General features: G+C 41.5%; 1 long non-coding RNA gene across 3 annotated transcripts in view; it reads left to right on the top strand.

The window, feature by feature from the left end:
* LOC117366269 overlaps positions 1-21,363 on the top strand; it is an 86,321-nt gene extending 64,958 nt beyond the window's left edge. The window contains exons 3-5 of one of the 3 annotated variants that reach the window (XR_004540553.1): positions 16,090-16,233; positions 20,372-20,492; positions 21,304-21,363. This is a non-coding gene — a long non-coding RNA (uncharacterized LOC117366269). Of the gene's footprint in view, positions 1-16,089; positions 16,272-20,371; positions 20,497-21,303 lie in introns of all 3 variants that reach the window. The other 2 variants (XR_004540551.1, XR_004540552.1) reach the window with 2 other exon arrangements.
* The last annotated feature ends 247 nt before the right edge of the window (positions 21,364-21,610 follow it).

Raw genomic sequence — 21,610 nt, 5'->3', positions numbered from 1 at the left:
GGGGGGGTTTGCGTCGAGGGCAGGAGGGCCTGGGATCCCTCCTGCCCGTAATGTAGTGCGGGGTGGGGTTAGGGGGTCGCCGTGGCCAGGAGGGTTTGGGCTCCCTCCTGGCCCGATATTGTTGGGGAGTCGGCGGTCCTTCGGGGTGAGGGTGCGAGTGGTCCTGCCGGGGGGGGGGGGGATGTATCGGACGTCGGGGAGTCGGCCGGGCAAGAGGGCTTGGGCTCGCTCTTGCTCCGATCGTGGATGCGGGTGCGGGTGGGAGCGCGTGCGAGCGGTCGTTCGGGGTGGGGGTGCGAGCGGTCCTGCTGGGGGGGTGAATCGGGCGTCGGGCGGGGTGGGAACTATGTTTAAAAACTTTTGTATACCGCGCTCAGGCATATAACGCGCGAGGGGTATGCGCGGTACGTAAAATCACGTATAACGCGCGCGTTATATCCGCGAAAATACGGTATTAAATGGAAATGGTACATTTCTCAAAGAGCTAAAATAGGTGAGCATGGGGTAGCTACTTGCTAATGGTCTTGCTACATGGTTAATGGGGTGGAAGTCCCATAATTGGTTAACTGTGGGGTAAAGAATTGTGGCAAGACATAGAAAAAATTGTACAGGAGACAATAGTGTCAGTATTTCATGTAGATGCACATATGCCTGTTGATTCAATGGAACGATTGTTTAATTCCCAAGCAGATGCCACAGCTACCATTTCTGTAACAACTACTAATGAAATTCCTAAGGTGGAAGAATGGTTGGAAGGTACAGCCATTTAGACACATCAGAAAAGTGGACATCTTGGAGAAAAAGCTACTTACAGGTGGGCTCAGGAACGAGGGATTCCTTTGATCTAACATGTGATCAGAAAATGTCCGGTGTGTCAACATATCAAGAACGGGAAGTACCACATAAGGTAATGGGGCACGGGGCGATTTGCCAGCCCAGATTTGGCAAATGGGTTTCATATGACCGTTACCCGAAAGTCGTAAATGTAAATATATGTGTACTGCTGTAGATTATTACTAGCATTTCCTTGTGCTTCTGCGTCACAATGGAGCACTCTAAGGACTTTAGACATGATTATTCAGTATTACGGTATGCCCTTACAAATACAAACTGATAATGGATCACATTTTATGGGAGGGCAGATAAAGAATATGCTAAGGAAAATAATATTGAATGGGTATATCACATGCCCTATTATCCCCAGGCAGCGGGATTAATTGAAGATGAATGGACTTTTGAAAGAGGCCCTTGAAAAACTAACTACAGATGACAAATATGGGCAGTGGAGGGATAATGTAACCCCCAATTTGACGATTGGGAAACTGTCCATAGCCAAAATCTGGATTAGCAATCCTAAAGAACCTCCGGAACCAGCGGAGGTGATTGCAATCGGGAAAGATAAGGCACTCCTTGTAATGAAACCGGGAGTGGAAAAATGGGAATATGTCCCTCAGGAAAAATGTTATTTGAGAGAGTAATAATGTTTTCTGAAACTTGCAGATATGCGTATGCCTTGGAATCCTTGGAATATGGTATGGGGTAAGAGGCGCTGCCCCCGGGCGACGTATTACAATTAAAGAAGGGGTCGTTACGTCATGGAGATGGAAGCATTCTTCAATGAATCGGAAGCAAGATAACTTCACTTGCAGCGCTAACTCCAGATATATCATTGCAAATGTGACAACAAGAGAACTTGCAGCGATTACAGATTAAAAGCAATGAACACACTAGAAATGAGCAGATATAGAGGACCGTGTTTAATAAACAATTTCAAGCACCAGAAGTACAATGTAATGATATATGTAGTGTTACCCCTCATACTAGGGGAACCTCAGAAGCAATTTTTCTGGGCACCAAAATTTAATTTTAACATTTTGTGACTCCACATTGCAAGGGCGAATTTGTAAATTACAATCAATAATATATGATGTGTGTGAATGGACTATATTATTGAAATAGCACCACGCGTAATATGTGTGGTGACTAATGAGCCAATAATACCAAAAAATGATAGTACCCTTTGCAGGATGCTTACACAATATGTCAACACTTCTTTGGCAGAATCAAACTTATGTTTGAACACCTGATATAGGATTCTGGGAGAACAACTTTTCCGTTCCAAATTGGGATTTAAAGTTGGGAAAGTTAATACTAGGATCCCGTAGGATAAATCAGTCCATAAGGAATTTGAACAAAAGCATAATAGAGCACCAGATTAGTAATTATACTAACCATAATAGTACTTGTTCTGTCCTTGTGGAATTGTTATGTGGTTTATGGACTATGCTATAAACCAACTCGGACCACGATGGTATCCTATGGCAGTATCACTCAATAAGGACCGAATGTGACACGATTGTGAAACGGATGATTATGAAAGTATTATTAATATTGAGTGACACTGCCTAGGATCCATGATAGCTGTTATGAGAACGAGCAAGGACTTTTCAGCACCTATTGAGCAGGTCAGTCAGCTCAGGCAGGCTAACACATAACATTCCACAAGCATTCAGTTAACTCAATCCACAAGCATTCAGTTAGCACATCCTCCACTAGGAAGGGGATGGGAAATTAGCTCATGAGGCAAACACATACTAATTGGTAAACATCCTTCACTAGGAAGGGGATGGGAAATTAGCTCATGAGGCAGGCTAGGAGTATATTGATTGGTAAACATCACCCCGGCATTCAGTTAACTCAATCCACAAGGATAGGGGGATAAATACTGCTTCCCCTAGAAGGAAAAAAACCTGAAAAGGGAGAGGACATTTCCATTACTGACATGCTGTGTGATGATATTTTGTGAGTAAGCCTCCTGAACGTGGTCCTTCGACAGAATAATGATGTAATAACCGGTAACGTATTAATTCAAACTCTGTACTTAATCAATAATTATGGCTAGAAATATTGTATATATGTAATAAAATGGCTAGAAATATTGTATATAGGTAATAAAACTTAATATGTATACTATTTTGATTTCCTGGCATTCTGTCCAGTGCGGATAGTGACTGAAGGTATTTGGTAAGCCTTTTTAAATAGTAATACACACATGGAATTCAGTCATCTAAGGCAAGGTGCCCACTGGTGTCTAACAATGTCAGCCTGAAAAGTGGGCATAGTTAGGAGTGGAGAATATGCATGATATGACTTAGGCATCGTTAGGCAGAATTGGGTGGGGCTGTGGTGGAATGTGTCATCTTTTTCCAGATGCAAAATCTGGTAACCCTATCCCAAGGGAATGTTTTTCTTTATAATAAAAGAAGAGAGGGGGAAAAAAACCCACTCATCAAAATCAAAACAGGAGCCAATGTCCACCATAAATCATTCAAATACTGGAAAACTCCTGGATGAAAAATGATGGGTAATGAGGAGCTGGAGGTTGAAAGGGAAAGTAGCAATGGAGAGAAGGGAAAAGGAGTAGAAAAGATAGTGAGAGTAAAGGACAGGTGTTATCTGCATCAGGAAATTAGCAATAAGAGAATGAAACAATGCCAAGAATAAGTAAGAAACTATGAAATCCACCTGAAAACATAATTTGTGGTACTATATTACATGTTGAACCTTCTTTGGATCGCTATAAAAGCTGGCTTTTCTTAATAATGACGGGAATAGCCATGCAGATGATAACACGCAACTGGAAGAGTTATGATAGACTTAATTATACTTTCTGGTGGGTGAATTTATGTTCCAGTTACAAGTATGAAAGAATGAACGCTGAATTTTTGGGATATAGTAATGCGTTTAAAATGGTATGGAGCCCATTGACATTGTTTATTGCATCACATTAGTTGTTATGTTCCTTTTCTTTTTAGTTGATATCTTTACACATCCAGGGTGGGAGGGAGGGAGGTGGGAAAGCATTATTATTCATTGTATCTAGTTTAATGAAATCATATATGTGTTTCTATTTATATTGGTGAAAGGGAAGAGGGGGGAAGAAAATGATTGTTTTTCAAAATGTTTATATATTTAAAGTGCTTTTCCTGATTCGTTTATGTTTAAGCTCTTTGTAATGCACTCTTAATGTTTGAAAATTAATAAAGATTTACAAAAAAAAAATGTTTTTTCACTTTATGGAAACTTCACACCATTAAACACTACTTTGACGTCAATCTTTGATCTTAAGTATCTTAGACTATTGCAATATTATATACTTGGGATCTTGTAAGAAAACCATCAAACGACTGAGAATCGTTCAGAATGCTGCAGTCTGTCTCATCTATGGTCTCAAGAAATTGGATCATGTAAGCCCATATTACAAAAAACTACACTGGCTGCACATGGAAGCACGGGTTATTTTTAAGTTTGCTTGCCTTTGCTTCAAAACCATAACAGGTTCATCCCCAATCTATCTATCTCATCATTTAGACTTTCTGGGCACAACTTGTATATGTGGAGGGGCATAATCAAAAGGGACGTCTAAGTCTGTTTGCGTCCAACTCGCAAGTCGTCCAAAGTAAAAAAACAGCCTAAGACACATTTTCGAAAAATACGTCCAAATTTTTTTTGTTTCGAAAATCGTCTAATTATACGTCCTGCCGATCTGATCGTCCAAGCCACTAAATTGTCCATCTTTATACCACATTTTCATCCAAGTTCAAAACACCTAGAACATGGACATGGGAGGGATCTGCAAAGTAATGGACTGCACACCCAGACATGCCACCTAAATAGTGTGGTACCTTACAAGGCACTGCTGTGAACTTCACAAAAAGGGTGCCATGTCTTCTCCTCCCTACAGTTCCCTTATAGGTCACGGTGAGCCCCCCAAATCACCTCCAGAATCCCCTAGATCCACTTATCTACCACCCTAATAGCCCTTATGGCTGCAGGAGCCACTTATATGCCAGTAGAAAAGGGTTTTGGGGGTGTATAGGGGAGTGTACATGTTTAAGTATCAATGCAGTGATTACAGGGGCTTATGGGCATGGGACCTCCTCTCTATGGGTCCCTAACCCACCCCAAGATGACTTAAGCTGCCTCTGTGTTGGACGACTAAGCTTTCCTATGCAAGGTGGCCAGGTGATGATGGTCTGGAGGCTGAATTTTAAAGGTGTGATTAATATTTTTATGGGGGTGAGGGGGGGGGTCGGTGATCACTGGGGTAGTGTGTGGTGGTCTGTGTTATGTGTTTTCAGTACTTATATGGTGAGTTTAGGTAGGTTTTTGTGACTTAGACCATGTTTTACAAGAGGTAGGATAAAGATAAAGATCCAGTGCAATCATTGGAACTTTATCCCAGTAAGTTTTCTTTTTTTATGCAAGAAGCCAAATACAATATACTTCTGAAAACAGTCTGCCTCCTTCTATGAGGCTCCAACACCATCATGCTTGCTGTTTATCATCCAGTTTTTGCGCATTATAGGCATCATTTCCTATGCCAGTAACGGCACAGAGAAAATGAGCAGCAAGCCATGCATCTGGAGTGCACAGTCTGATACACTCAGCCAAATGACTTGTTGAGTTTCCAGTTCCAAGCACGCTGTAAGTTCTTTTAATGCTTTTTGAATTCTATCTGGCATCTATTTTCTGTGATCAAGTAAGAGGAATATGATTATAATGATAAAACGAGCTCATTATTACTGAGAACTGTGACAGATCACTGCCCCATGGTATTTTGTCTCGTTTCATGATTAGGGAGCTCAAATCAACAAATGCTTATTTGGGGTGGGGAGTGTGGGGGGGGGGAAGCAAAATTTACTGCACCAGAATAATAAATGTGCTGACAAAAAGAAAACAACAGATTAAACCATTTATTTTCAACTATATGAATGGCGGCAATAAATCTAGGTTACTACAAATAATAAACAAAATTGTAATTCATTAAGGTAAATAAATAGGATCCATTTCACTTTTTTTTTTTTTTTTTTTTAGTTTATTCATTTTTAATTAGTTTTCAAGCCTTTGGACTATTTTTCTGTGCAAGTGTGTTTAAAGATACATAGAGCCTAATGAATCAAAAGACGTGTTTACTCTTACAAGTTTGCACTGCAAAGGGCAGGTATCCTCAGGCATTGGGGCCTGAAACAGCGTAAGGAGGTTGGGGCCTGTGCCAGTACACAAACAGCCAGACACAAGCACAGAAGGTAAAGGAAAATTCTTTATTAACTCAAAAAATGAAAACCATGCATCCTGTTAACTTCATAGGGCCAGGTTCAAAAGTCCTGAGATGGGCTTGTGACTGATAGGGCCCAAGACGTGGACCGTGGTTTGTAACAGCCATACCCCCAAACAATGTTGTCACAGTCTTCCTTCAGCTAGATAACAAGGTCTTGGACCGTGGTTTGTAACAGCCACACCCCCAAACAATGTTGTCACAGTCTTCCTTCAGCTAGATAACAAGGTCTGGTCTTAACCATACCTAAGAGTCAAGTTCCCAAGTATTTAGCGAAAACAGATTTGGCTTACCTCTGCCTAGGGTTACTAGATTTTACTTGTGCAAAATCCAGACCTATAGACCCACCCCAGGCCCACCCAGTTCCACCCCTAAGGCCCTGATTGGCTTGACTAAGCTGATCATCGCCTTAGGCTCCTCCCCCTTGTATCCAGGATACAGAGGATGGAGCCTAAGGAAGTCCCTGATTGGCTCAGAAGCCTAAGACCCCTCCCATAGGAGAGGCCTTAAGCACCTGTGCCAGAGTCTTAGACCTCCTTCCCAGTTCATTCTGGGATGTACTGGGAGGGGCCTAAGACTTTGATTGGCCAGATACCTAAAACCCAGCATCTCCTCTCCCTATCCCCTCCACCAGTTTCCTGGCCCATCTCTCTTCTCTTCCTCCCCACCCCCCACGGTCCATCTCTCCTTTTTCTTCCCCAATCCAGTTTCTGCTCTTTCTTTCCTGCTGTTTTTCCCTACTCCTGCCTCATTATCCAACATTTCTTCCTCCCTCCCCTAAGTCCAACATTTCTATCTCTCACTTCCCTCCTTGTCTAGCATTTCTCCCTCCCTCCTTCCCATTATCCCATCCAGTGTCTGCCTCTTCCCATGTCATCCAGCATCTGACTCCCTCTTATTTCTTTCTGTCCAGTATATGTTCCATCCCCCCTCTCCATCTGGTGTCTGTGCCTTCTCCTCAGCCTCATACAACATCTGCCTTTCTTCTCTCTGGTGTTTGTCCTCTCTCCTCACCCGCAACAGTATCTGCCTTTTCTCTCTCCATATGTCATTCAGTATCTGTTCCCTCTTCCCTCTTTCTATCAAGTGTTTGTTCCCTCTCCCCCTCCATCTACTGTAGTATCTGTCCCCTATCCTCACCCTCATGCATCTGCCTACTCTCTCCCCCATGCCATCCAGTGTCTGCTCCCTCTGCCCTCTTTCTATCCAGTGTTTGTTCCATCTCACCCTCCATCTGGTGTATGTCCCAGCTCCTCATCCTCATGCAGCATCTGCCTGCTCTCTTCTCCCATGTCATCCAGTGTCTGCTCCCTCTGCCCCCTTTCTATACAGCATTTGTTCCCTTTCTCCTTCTCATCCAGCATCTGCCCCTTCCCTTTTTCTATCCAGCTTTTTTCCCTTCTTTCCCCCTCATCTAGTTTCTGTCCCTTCCCTCTTCCCTTTCTATCCAGTGTCTGCCCCCACTCCCCCTTTCTACTAAGCATTTGTTTTCTATCCCACCTCTATCTGGCATCTGCCCCTCTCTCTCTCCCTCATCTAGAGTCTGTCTCCTTCTTTCCCCCTCCCCTATCCAGCCTCTCTCCTCCCATTAAAAAATGGTAGGGGGTTTGTGCCATAAGATGTACAACAAGAGACTGGAAGACCTAAATATGTATAATCTAGAGGAGAGGAGGGATAGGGTGATATACAGACGTTTACGTAAATACTTGAAAGTATTAATATAGAATCAAGACTTTTCCAGAGAAGGGAAAATGGTAAAACTAGAGGATATGAATTGAGGTTATAGGTAGATTTAGGAGTAATGTTAGGAAGTTCTTTTTCATGGAGAAGGTGGATGATGCCTGAAATGCCCTCCCGAGATTGATAGTGGAGATGAAAACGTCAGAGGGAAGGAGGGCGTGGCTTTCTCAGGGCTGGTAAAAGCCAGCAGAGCAGTCAGTCTGGATCCAGCAGTGGAAGGAGACTTATGGCCAGGAAATGAGATCGAGATGGAAGACTTAGAAGCTATCCCTTTGGTGAACCAGCCGGTCTGCTCTCAAACACAGGAAGCCATGGACATTACCTGGGAGCCTGAAGAAGTCTTCATGGAGGAAAGTTAAACAAAACTGCATTGTGTTTTGAGGCATGTGGGACTTGTGCTGGCTGTGACAGTGTGTGTGAGCATTTCCAAGGCTCACTCCAAAGGAATCCTCCTGTATTTTGAAGGACTGTGAACTATGTTTTGGGTTTTGTTTTTTCCTTTTGTGATAAGGAAAGTTTAGCTACTGATTGTTTTCAGTGGGAGTTGTGGGGTCTGAATCCACAAAGATCCTGGGTTGGGATTGTGGGGACATTCTCTGGCAGCTTTATTTAAGTGGATTCAATAACTCCCCACCCCCGCCAGCTTGCCTGGTTTGGAAGGGGAAGCCTGTTTTGAACTCAGGCTAACACAGTGTGCTTGCTAAAGTAAATTGACTTTTATTACCAGTGACAAAGATTACCAATTATTGTTTTGCTTTAAGTGTGGAAAACCTGATGAGACTATTAAAGACTTACCCTAAAGAAAGGGCTGCTCAGACTTAGGCTGATTTAGTAGCTGAACCTTCTGAGCTGTGTTTTTGTTTATTTGATCTTTTGATTTGGACTTTAGAACAGTGGCTACATTGTTGACTACAACGCTGTGGTTAAATAAAGCGCTACTATTTTTGAAGAACTCAGGTATCCTGATTTTTGTGTTTCCTGACATTGTGACCACTAGCAGGGCCTTTCACCTTTGGAAGGCACGCCCAGATTTATGTGTTTTGCACACCTCCCGGTAGCCATTCTGACAACCTGGTACCGGGGGGGTGACGTCAGCGCTGACATCGGGGAAGACTTCCGGTTGGCTGTGTGCTGTGGCAGGGCATGTAGGAAAAAGAAGACGAGCCTCGCAGCAGTATGACGCAAGACCTACTCCTACTGGAGCATTGGTCAAAGACTTGGCAACTAAGTTTCAATGCCAAAAATGCAAGGTCATGCACCTAGGCAGCAAAAATCCATGCAGGACTTACACCCTAAATGGTGAGATCCTAGCAAGGACTGTAGCAGAACAAGACTTGGGAGTGATCATTAGCGAAGACATGAAGACTGCCAATCAAGTGGAGAAAGCTTCATCCAAGGCTAGACAAATCATGGGTTGTATCCGTAGAAGTTTCGTCAGCCGTAAGCCCGAGGTCATAATGCCGTTGTACAGATTCATGGTGAGACACTATCTGGAGTACTGTGTACAATTCTGGAGGCCACATTATCAAAAGGATGTGCAGAGAATTGAGTCGGTTCAGCGAATGACCACCAGGATGGTCTCAGGACTCAAGGATCTCCCATATGAGGAACGGCTGGGTAAGTTGCAGTTTTACTCACTTGAGGAATGCAGAAAGAGGGGAGACATGATCGAGATGTTCAAATATATCACGGGCCGTATTGAGGTGGAAGAAGATATCTTCTTTCTTAAAGGACCCACGGCAACAAGAGGGCATCCGCTGAAAATCAGAGGTGGGAAATTTCATGGCGACACCAGAAAATATTTCTTCACCGAAAGGGTGGTTGACCACTGGAATAATCTTCCACTATAGGTAATCGAGGCCAGCAGCATGCCAGATTTTAAGAAAAGATGGGATTGGCATTTGGGATCTCTTCATGGAGGAAGTTAGGGGGTGGGTCACTAGTGTGGGCAGACTAGATGGGCCGTGGCCCTTTTCTGCCGTCATTTTCTATGTTTCTATGTTTCTAAAAGAAAAGGAAATGCATTTCTGGTTTTATTTCTACAGTGTTGAAGTACTTGCTGACCCTTGCTGTGATTGGTGGGGATCCCCAAGCACCGCCAGCAGAGGACCTCCTCTAGAGATGTCCAGAACTCCCCTCCACCAAGCACAACAGTCACTGGCAGCATCCATGAGCCACTGAGGTGCCAGCATCTGTGACCCAGGGATGCTACTGCTGCCTGCCAAGCTTGGCAAAAGGGACCCCCGGCCAACTGCAAAGGATGTCCTCAGCTGACAGCTTGGGGGTTCTCATCAGCTGAGTATTTATATTTTATATTTACATTAGAGGCTCTGGTAGAAACCTGTTTACAAAGTATGTATTCATCCCAATTAATATTTCCAAATTAATAAAGTCTCTTTGCTTATTTGTAAATGGGTCTCTACCAGAGCCTTTAATTCAGTAGCATAATTAAATGAAATAACTATTTCTGAAATTTATAGGGACGGGCGGGGACGGGTGGGGACGGAGGGGATTCCTCGCAGGGATGGGTGGGGATGGAGGGATTCTTCGCGGGGACGGGTGGGATTCCTCACGGGGACGGGTGGGGATGGGTGGGATTTCTGTCCCCGCGCAACTCTCTAGTGAACAGGTCTGGACCCAATTTCTTAACCAGTTTTCTTCTGTCCTAAACCCGTTGCCCCAGAAACCAACTGGCACAACTGGGTACACCTCTCTGAGACTACCTACTGATCTCTGGTTCCTTCTCTATACTAAAACTGTCTCCTACTCCCGTAAGGCCCCCTGGTATCTTCCATACCACAGAGAACTGAATCAGAAATGCCGAGTATTGGAGTGTAAATGGAAAAAATCAAAATCCCCTGCAGATAGACAGTCCTGGAGGGACAGTATTAAGTTCTACAATACAACACTAAAAAAAGCAAGGAAGAATTTCTACAGTGATAAAATCACCAGATCCAATAACCAGAGCAGTACATTGTTTAACATCTGGCACTCCTTAGCCTCTAAAAACGACTCCTCTATACTCCCCTCCTCTCCAACAGTGGACGACCTAGCAAAATTCTTCAATGAAAGTTACCACTAAGAATCTCTTTTCCATCAGCAGTCACTTACAATTCTCTTGTGCCCTGCGACACTGACCCTACCTCAGTAGACAGATCCTGGACAGCCTTTGACCAGGTTTCTAAACTGTGCCACAAATTAAGATCCTGCAAATGTGCCCTAAACCCATTTCCTTCTTACCTATATGAGAAAATTCTCACACAGGCTATTTCATCTCTCACCAGACTCATAAACTCTGCCTTACTATCAGGCCTTTTTTCTGCAGAAATGGGTCACATTGCCCTGACCCCATTACTGAAAAAAGCTGACCTAGACCCATCCTCCTAGCTATCATCCTATAGCAAATACTGCTCTCCTGACCAAAATGCTAGAGGCTATCATATCTACTCAGCTCTCATCTTATTTAGAGAGATTCTCCATTCTCTTACCTTGCCAATATGACTTCAGACCCATTTTCAGCACTGAATCCCTACTGGCCTCATTAATTTCAAAGGCTCAGCAACTACAATCTTGTAACAAGTTTGCTGTCCTATTACAATTCGATTTATCATCGACCTTTGATGCAGTCCACCACGATATTCTAATTTACCATCTTTCCGAGATAGGCATTGACTCCACAGTCTTAGACTGGCTCTTGAAATTCTTACGATCCCGCTCTTACAATGTTAACATGAATAATAATAATAATAATAATAATTTATTTCTTATATACCGCCAAAGCCATGGTAGTTCGAGGCGGTTTACAATAAGAGGAGCTGGACAGTCAGCAATATAGTTACAATACAGAATTAATGAATACAAGTACATTGAATGCAAGAACAAATAAGAAAGGCTGGACAGTCAGCGACATAGTTACAGTGTAGAAGCAATGAATTCAGTATACAGAATATGAGAGATAATGAACAACAAATTCTGGTGACAAATCGGTTTAACAGTTTCGTTTTTACTAATTTTCTAAAACCTAGATAGGATGAGGAGAGCATGATAATGTTACCCAGCCAGTCGTTCAGTTTACCTGCCTGGAAAGCTAGAGTTCTGTCCAGGAATCTTTTTAACGGCAGGCCTTTATTGTTGGGTGTGTAAATATGTGGAATTTACGTGTGGGCCTAATAGTGCAACCCAAATTGAAGTGGGAGACCAAGTACATAGGGGCCAAACAAAAGATTGATTTTAAACAGAGACTTTAAACAGAGATTTTAAACAGAGATTTTAAACAGAGAATTTAAATAATACTCTAGCCTCGAGGGGCAGCCAGGGAAGTTTTTGATAATAGGGACTTCCACTTCGGGTTATTGAGGCCACCAGTGTGGCGGATTTTAAGGCCAGATGGGATAGACATGTGGGATCTATCCGCAAAGATAGATAGCGAGGATCACTGGAGTGGGCAGACTTGATGGGCCGTGGCCCTTATCTGCCGTCTATTTCTATGTTTCTATGACTTATGTGTTCCCATTTTTTTAAACTGAAAATCAGACGTACTGCCAAATTTTGAATAATTCGGAGTTTTTGAAGGGTTTTCTTGAAAGATCCCAAGTAGATAATGTTGCAATAATCCAGCATGCTTAGAATAGAAGATTGTACTAGTAGACGGAATGATGCTGCATCAAAGTATTTTTTGATGGTTCTTAGCTTCCATAATGTTGAGAAGCATTTTCTGGTCAGTAGATCCGTGTGAGCATCTAAAGTAAGGTATCGGTCGAGAGTCACTCCTAGAATTTTTATGGAATCGACAATAGGGAAGTCCTGACCATTCAAGAAAATTTTTGAATCTTTGATTTTATCATTTGGGCTCGCCAGAAAAAACTTTGTTTTATCTGGGTTAAGTTTCAGTTTGATTTCTGTCGTCCTTAATTCGATTTCTTTTAGGACGAATGCCAAGTGATTCTTTGAATGGCATCATGTCTTCTCCTTGGAAACCGTTATGCGGAGTCCCAAAGGGACTCCCTTTGAAACATTATATACATATGCAGATGACATCCTTGTCCTTCTTGAGATAGACTCAAACCTTACTAACCTCACTGAGAATATAATAGCATGCATAAAAAAACTCCAATCCTGGGCCCTCACTGCACAAACGAAGCTGAACGAGTCCAAAACAATACTTCTCTGGCTTGGTCCAAAATTAGATCAGCTACCCACGCTCATTACATTACCTTCTGGTCCCACACTGCAGATTGAATTCTCAAGCAAAATTTTGGGCATCATTATTGACTCTGCACTTTCTTTTAACGACCATCTCAACTCTGGTAAAAAAAAAAAAAAATGTTTCTTTAGTCTTCACATTTTGAGAAAAGTGAGATCCTGCTTCCACCAACATTTTGCTGTCCTTGTACAATCGATCATTCTTTCCAGACTGGACTATTGTAACTCCATCTAACTATGCCTAACCAAGAAAAGTATTCAAAGACTTCAGCGGATCCAGAACACTGCGGCTAGGTTGATCTTCACAAAAAGTAAATTTGATCATGTTTCCCCACTTCTGTCAAAACTTCACTGGCTTCCAGTAATTTCTAGGATTCACTTTAAATGTGCCTGCCTAACATTCAAGATCCTACATGGCACTCTTCCTCCCCTAATTCCACTATCTTGGAATTCTTCAAGACCTGACACTACCAGATCCACCCAAAAACTTAAACTAACTTTCCCCTCATTAAAAGGCATCATTTATTTGGGAAAATTGGGGAAATCTTTTCTTCAACTTCACTGAGCTTTGGAATAACCTTTCTGTCCTGCTGTGGAATCTGGGCTCCCTCCAATTATTCTGTAAGCATCTGAAAACTTGGTTATTCTCAAAAATGTAAATCTCTCTACCCTCATTATAATCACTAATTCTTATTATGTTTTCCCTTCTTTAAAGTTCCTGTAAACCGTGCCGAGCTCTATCTTTATGGAGAGGATGCAGTATATAAACTTAAAGTTTAGTTTAGTTCTTCTTCTTGGGTAAGAATCCAAAGCTCTGCCCGGTACTGTGCTTAGGTTGTGACTACTGAAGTCTCCTTCAAAACTCACTCCAGCCCATCTACACCATCCCAGCCATTGAAGCCCACCCCAGCCCTTCCATAACCAATTGGCCACAGACACAGTCCGTGCATGTCTGCCCAGTACTGGCTATAGTTCTTCAATATTTACTATTATTTTCTGATTCTAGATCCTCTGTGTGCATCCCACGCTTTTTTGAACTCCGTCACCATTTTCCTCTCCACTAACTCTCTCAGGAGTGCATTTCAGGCATCACCACCCTCTCCGTAAAAAATAATTTCCTTACATTGCTCTTTATTCTACCACCCCTCAGCCTCAAATTATGCTCTCTGGTTTTACCATTTTCCTTTCTCTGGAAAAGATTTTGTTCTACATTAATACCTTTCAAGTACTTCAATGTCTGAATAATATCTCCTATGTCCTTCCTTTCATCTAGGGTATACATATTCAGGGCTTCCAGTCTCTCCTCATACATCTTTTGGCACAAACCTCCTATCATTTTTGTTGCCCTCCTCTGGATTGCTTCAAGTCTTCTTATGTCCTTTGCCAGATACGGTCTCCAAAACTGAACACAATACTCCAAGTGAGGCCTCACCAATGACCTGTACAGGGGCATCAACACCTTGTTTCTTCTACTGGTTACGCCTCTCTTTATACAGACCAGCATCATTCTGGCAGCAGCCACCGCCTTGTCACACTAATTTTTCACCTTTAGATCCTCAGACACAATCACCCCAAGTGCATATCAGCCTCTCACCTCTCAGCACATACGATTCCTTCCAATTATTAATCACCAAATGCATTTCTTTGCATTGAATTTTAGTTGCCAGATATTAGACCATTCCTCTAACTTTTGCAGATCCTTTTTCATGTAACTATTGCGCAGACTGGATGAACCATTCAGGACTTTATCAGACATCATTTCCTACATTATGTTACTGTGTTAAGACACTTCTATTTAAAGATGCTTTCTACTAGGTCAGCAATATTTTTGTTTTATCAGCAAAGCATTATATATGGGTCCTGAATGCATTGAAGCACTCATTATGTCCTATCCTTTATCCTCTGTCCTATCAGTTATTGTAGTTCTACTCCTATGTCATTTTAGCATGTCTATGTGCGATATGACATCATAGTTTTATTTTATATTTTTAGAATGTAAGCTGTCCATGAGGCTTTCCATAGGGCAGGATAGTAAATTTTTAAATAAAACTTGAAAACATAAACCTTACAATTTTGCTAATAGTATAACCCAGGGGTAGGCAATTCCGGTCCTCGAAAGTCACAGGCAGGTCAGGTTTTCAGGATATCTACAATAAATATGCATGAGATAGATTTGCATCTCAAGGAGGCAGTGCATGCAAATCTATCTCATACATATTCATTGTGGATATCCTGAAAACCTGACATGCCTGTGGCTTTCAAGGACTGGAATTGTCTACCCCTGGTATAACCAATAGTAAAAATATATTCCTGATATTTTCTTATTGTGGACCCCGTTTTGTTTGTCTAAACCTTCTATAAGATTTGGTTGACTCTAAGCTTTGGTCACATTAGCAGTATTATAACAGTAGACTGTGGCAGCTAAAGCTGTCACAATCGATTGATACATCTCAGTACACCACATTTAACATAGTAAACTGTCTTCCAGATACAGAGGGCCTTTTGCTGCTCTTATAACGGTATGCTTTCATGAGCACTACTGTAAATAAGAACAGTACATTAGCAGAAATAGCAAAAAATTGTTCTCTCCTGAATCACGTAACAACAGAAGCTTGACAGAAAGCCCACAATGGAATTTGTACTCTATCTGCATTCTACTATGTTCTGTCTTATTTGCTCAGCCTCAATATTTACTATTTATTCTTTTTCTATTACTTTTTCAATTACTTTGTGCCACTCACTGCCCCTCTTTTGCTCATTCTCTGTCAATTGCTATTATTCAAACATTGTCTAAATTTTTCTGCACCTCTCTCGCTCTCTTTTTTTTTCTTTATACAAAAGAAACAATACAACAGTATTTTAGTGTATGATATTTATATGAAAACATAAGGGGTAAAGTATGCAATACATCTTCTTAAAAATTGTATCTCTAGTTTAGCCCAGTAGAAAGGAACTTTATAGTCATTCCTTTTTAATTGCAGGGCCTGGTCTGACCCAGCAGCGGTAATTCTTATGTTCTCTGTCCTCAGGTCCATGCACTTATCCAGTCTATGCTGAAGTTCAAGGCCAGTGACAGCGCGGTACAGCATTTTCCTATGAAGTTAAGCACGGCGGGCGGATGAGCAGGACATCCCCTTTCTCTTCTTTACAAATGAACAGTATGCTCAGTGCAGGTACCGAGTGACCCACATTTATCCAGCCAAAAAGTCTGGTAACCACTTTTTTTATTTATTTTTTTTTTTAAGTTCAATAAAGATCCGACTGCAGCCTCCCAGGTTAGAAGCAATAGAGAGAGGGGCAGGAAATTGGGAACAATCTTCTACCTGCAAAGAAGCTCTTGCGGGCATTTTCCTCTCTGCTTTTGCGGCCTTGCAGAATTAGACTTTCTTATGGGGGAAGCTGAGTATTAGGCAGGGGAAATAAAAAGCCGATGGGCAGGCCTATGTGATGCAGACTCACCTTTAGAGTGCCGACCAGCAAGCACGCTGACAGATAGCTAGGTGTAGAAGGGAGGAGCATATGGGACTGAGGGAAGGGAGAAATATGGACAGAGGAATTAAGAGAGGGAGAGAGGGACATGAGGGAAGGCAGAGGGGGGGAAATGGAGAAATGGATGTGGAGGGGGCAAGATGGGGAGAGGGAGAGAGATTCAGGAGGGGACAGAAAGGGGAGGGAGAGATATGAACAGAGGAAGTAAGAGAGGGAGAGATGAACATGAGGGGATCGGGGGAAGGGAAAAATTGATGTGGAGGAGACAAGATGGGGAGAGGGATAGAGATTCAGGGAGGGGATGGAAGGGGGAGGGAGATATGGACACAGGAAGTAAGAGAGGGAGAGATAGACATGAGATTTGTGCATGTGGGCCCTTCTGGACCAGGAAGCCAGATGCTTGACAGGGGGAGCAGGGAAGAGGTGCTGCTGGATCACCAGCATTTTGAGATTTGATTATGGACATTCTAAATAAGACAGTTATGAGTAGAAAGACTGGACAGGGGGGATTTAACAGGAAGGGGAAAGGCCTACTGCTGGACAGGGGGAGCAGGGAAGAAGTGCTGCTAGACAGGGGGGAGGTAAAAGGAAGGGAGAAGGGCTACTGCTGGACAGGGGAGATGTAAAATGAAGGGAGAAGGGCTGCTGCTAGATGGGGGGAGCAGGGAAGGGGTGCTGCTGGACACAGGGGTGGTAAAAGAAAGGGAGAAGGGCTACTGCTGGACAGGGAGCAGGCAAGGGGTGATGGTGGACAGCCGAGGAAAGAGAGAGTCAGAAAGAAAGAAAGACAAACAGACAGAAAGTGGCCAAGGAGAGAGAGAGAAAGACAGACACACACATCTATTCTAGCACCCGTTAATGTACAGGGCTTAAAGACTAGTTAATATATAACCTCCTTATCTGATGTTCTACCTTGAAGGAGAAGATCTATAATGTTAAATACCACTTAATCTACTATTATGATTTCTTATTTGGTAGAGCCATTTCAAAGGGCATGATCTGTGACCTAGATGAACTCCCTCCCATGTCTCTATGGCCCACTTAATGGCCAAGAATTCCTTCTCTACAGTATAGTGCCATAATTCTTCTCATGGGGAATTAACTTTCTATTCAGGTACAATATAGGATGTTCCTTTCTCCTTTTCATTTGTGAAAGAACAGCCTCCAACTCTGTCTCAGAGGCATCAGTTTGTAAGATAAACTTTTTTTTACAAAACCAACCCCACAGAAGCCTGAAATAAGCTATTCTTAAGCTACCCACTGCTCTGGCCATTATAATTGGTTGGAATGGTTCTTTTTAAGCATTTCTTTTAAGGGATTTGCCTGTTCTGCAAAATGGGATATAGCAATATCTCACAAAACCTAGAAATGTAATATCTCACAAAACTGCAGAAATGCTTTTTTTGTGTTTGGTTGAAGAAACTTCCAAATACTTCCAACCTTATCTAATAAAGATTTTACCTCTTGTTGCCCCACAAGGTACCCTGGATACTTAACCTATATCTGGACAAAATGCATTTCTGGGGATCAGTTCACATCGTAATTATTTCTCCCATTGTCTGATCTTTGGTAAAATGCAGAACCCCAAAGAAAATTAAAATAAACCATAGATCAGTACTATAGATCAGTTCACATCTTACTTATTTCTCCAGTTGTCTGATCTATGGTTTTATTTTAATTTTCTTTGTAAGTTCCTCATTTTACTATACTCTTGGATTCCTTTTATTATGTTGGTTTTTTTACATGTTTTTATTATTACTTTTTATTGTGATGTGTTAATTCATTTTTCAGATGTTGATTGTACCCTTGAAGCAGGCTTCCATGCCAAACATGGACCGTGTCAGTTCCATGACACACAGCGAATACATGATAAAGACTGTTAGATAGTTATTTCAATAAATATTATCTCATTTGGCCTATCCTAGGTTGATGTGCACATTTCTTAACCCCACTTGTTCATTTCTGATTGTTCTACTGTGGGGATCTTTTTCATGTTTTTCCTACATAAAAATTATCATACCCATATATGCAACTGCATAACTTTGATGGAATTTAAGGATGTCATCAACAAGCCTTTCACAATAACTAGCAGCCCCATTAAAACCAAAAGGGAGATGCCTGAGCTAATAGAGTCCTACTGGAGTATTAAAGACAGTCTTTGATCATGATTCCCATGCAAGGGAAATTTTCCAGTAGCCCTTAATCAAATCTAATATAGTTAAATGCTCAGCTTGTCCCAAATTGTCCATAGGGTATAGGATATACATCAAATTGCAATATAGCAATGACTTGGTGAAAGTCAATGCAAAATCTTCCTGAACCATCCGTCTTTGGAACCAACACTATAGGACTAGACCAAAGGCTCTAGAATTCCTCTATAATGCCTAGGTGCTCCATATTATCATTTACTTCACTGGCTGCCTTTGGAGGTAAGAGTATTATTCAAATTTTCCCGTATCTACTTTAAGCTGATATCGGGATTGTCTCCAACTTACCTTTTTCCTCATTTTTTGTTGCATAGACCATCAAGAGAAACTAGAAACTTCTACTTATTTGCTTATCCAAAAATTAATGGGTGTAGATATAAGACCTTCTTAGATAGGACCCTAGCATTTCAAGCTGGTAGGCAACAATCTGGGTTAGGTAAATGTATTCAGCAAGCTATGTTATCTATTGCAGTTTTCGGAAATTGATTAAGACCACTTTGTTCGATAAGTTTATTACTTAGTGAGTTTTATGATTGAAATTCTATTTTACAAATATTTGTATTTTTTTACTGTATTATTGTATTTCACTGATTGTCCAGCTCATTTTAGTGTAAACCACCTAGAACTTTTGGTTATGGCGGTATAAAAGAATAAAGTTATTATTATTATTTCATTCACTTGCCTAATAACTTCTTGTTGCTTGGCCTCAGACAGATGATAAGATCTCTGTCTTACCACCTTTCCTAGAACAATATGAATCTCATACTTCATTATTTATAATATGCAGCCTTTCAGTACTAAAGGATCACCAGCATTTTGAGATTTGATTATGGACATTCTAAATAAGACAGTTATGAGTAGAAAGACTGCTGCAGAACAGACTGATGAATGTTTTTAAGAAATGAAGATGAACTTGATTCAGGAACTAGAAAATCAACATTTTTTTTGTTACTACAGCGAATTGTTGGTCCACTGGATAAATCAGATGACCATGCAAAGAAGATCTGTGGCTTTGGCATGTTGTGTCCTAAAGGATCCCATACATGTGATTTTTAATTTGCAATTTCATTAAAGTTTCTATTCCATTGTACTTTCAGGGATCTCGACAAATTACAAGGTTAAAAAGAAGCTAAAAAGATCGGTGGCAAAGGTTAGGACTGTAAACCAGGCATGGATGTTATTTAAAAATGACATTGTGGAAGCCCAGAACAGATATATTCCATGTATTAACAAAGATAGAAAGAATAGTACACAAGAGGTAGAAAGGTTAAAAGGTAATGTGAAAGAGGCTCTAGAATTCCTCTGGCTTTGCCAATATATATATATATATATATTGGCAAAGCCAGCGGAATTCTATATATATATATATATAGGTATATATATATATATATACCTTGATCATATTCCTTATATATATATAGGTATATATTCCTTATATATATATAGGTATATATATTTTTTAAAAATGCAAAAAAAAAATCCAAATGAAGAAAATAAGAAGAGACATAAGCACTGGGAAGTTATTATGCAAAGCACTATTAAAGAAAGCTAAGAATATGAAGAGGAACTTGCCAAAAAGGCAAAAACTCATAGTAACATTTTTTTTTTTTTTTAGTTACATCAGAAGCAGAAAACCTGTGAGGAAATCTGTGATCAAGGAACAAAAAGATGATCAAGGAACAAAAAGGGAGGATAAGGCCATAGTGGAGAGACTGAGGCTAGCTGCATTAAACAGGGTTGGTAAGACCACATGGATCCACTGCAGTCTGATTTTTCACCAATCCCAAAAGAGCAACCGATGCTCAAACAAATTTATATGCAAATGATTTGAGCGGAGATTGACCCTAATCATTGTCTAATCCCATCGATGAATTGTTGTGAGAGAGACTCTCACATCTGCGCAGAGCCAACAGGGGAGGCCTGAACATCTGAGAGGCAGGCGGAGCCCTGAAGCAGCCTCCTGCCACTCATCTGTTCGGGGCAGGAAACCTTTATTTTTTTTAGTGGGCACAAATGAATGTGTTACCCACTCACAATATCTGTCCCCATTTTTTTTAATATTGTGATGCCCCCCCTGACCACAGCTATCACACACCCCCATGATAACCACTGGTACCCGAACCCCTGAACAATGATGGCCATCCTTGTGAGAGATTGAGAGATAGGAGGGATGCCCACTCCCTCCTGCCAGAAGAACTTCCTTCACCAACAGTGAAAATGATCCACTCCCTCCTGCCAATTGAGCCTCTCCCACACCAGGGCCCTCCTCACCCCCCCCCCATTTTTTTAGATCGCTTAAAGTCATCGCCAAGTAATGTTAGTGCATCAATTGCTCAGCTAGTTTGCATGGCATTTTAATATTATAAAAGCTTATTTGCATGGCTAAGTCGTAGCATGAGTGAACAGGCAAGAAAACACGCGGTGAGCCATTTTGTGCATTGGGTTAGCAAATTTGATCATCACTAAAGCAGTCAATACTGGTTTAGTAACGATCACTGACTTTAATGCATCTAGCTCTGAATGAATTCTTTGCTTTTGTCTTTACAGAAGAAGATGTAAAAGATCTACCTGAACCATTAAAGTCTTTCAAGGGTGATGATGTGGAGGAACTGAAAGATGGAAGATGTATTAAGCCAAATCAACAAGTTGAAAAGTGATAAATCACCTGGACCAGATGGTATACTGAAAGAACTCAAACATGAAATTACTGTGACCTGTTAGTGATCTGTAACCTGTTGCTAAAATTATCTCTAGTACCTGAAAATTGGAGGGTGGCCAATGTTACGCCGATTTTTAAAAGTGTTCCCGAGGAGATCCAAGAAAATTACAGACCAGTAAGCTTGTCTTCAGTACT

The sequence above is a fragment of the Geotrypetes seraphini genome, chromosome 1 (assembly GCF_902459505.1).
Source record: "Geotrypetes seraphini chromosome 1, aGeoSer1.1, whole genome shotgun sequence".
Classification (NCBI taxonomy): Eukaryota; Metazoa; Chordata; class Amphibia; order Gymnophiona; family Dermophiidae; genus Geotrypetes; species Geotrypetes seraphini.
This window is presented reverse-complemented; position numbering and strand designations above follow the sequence as displayed.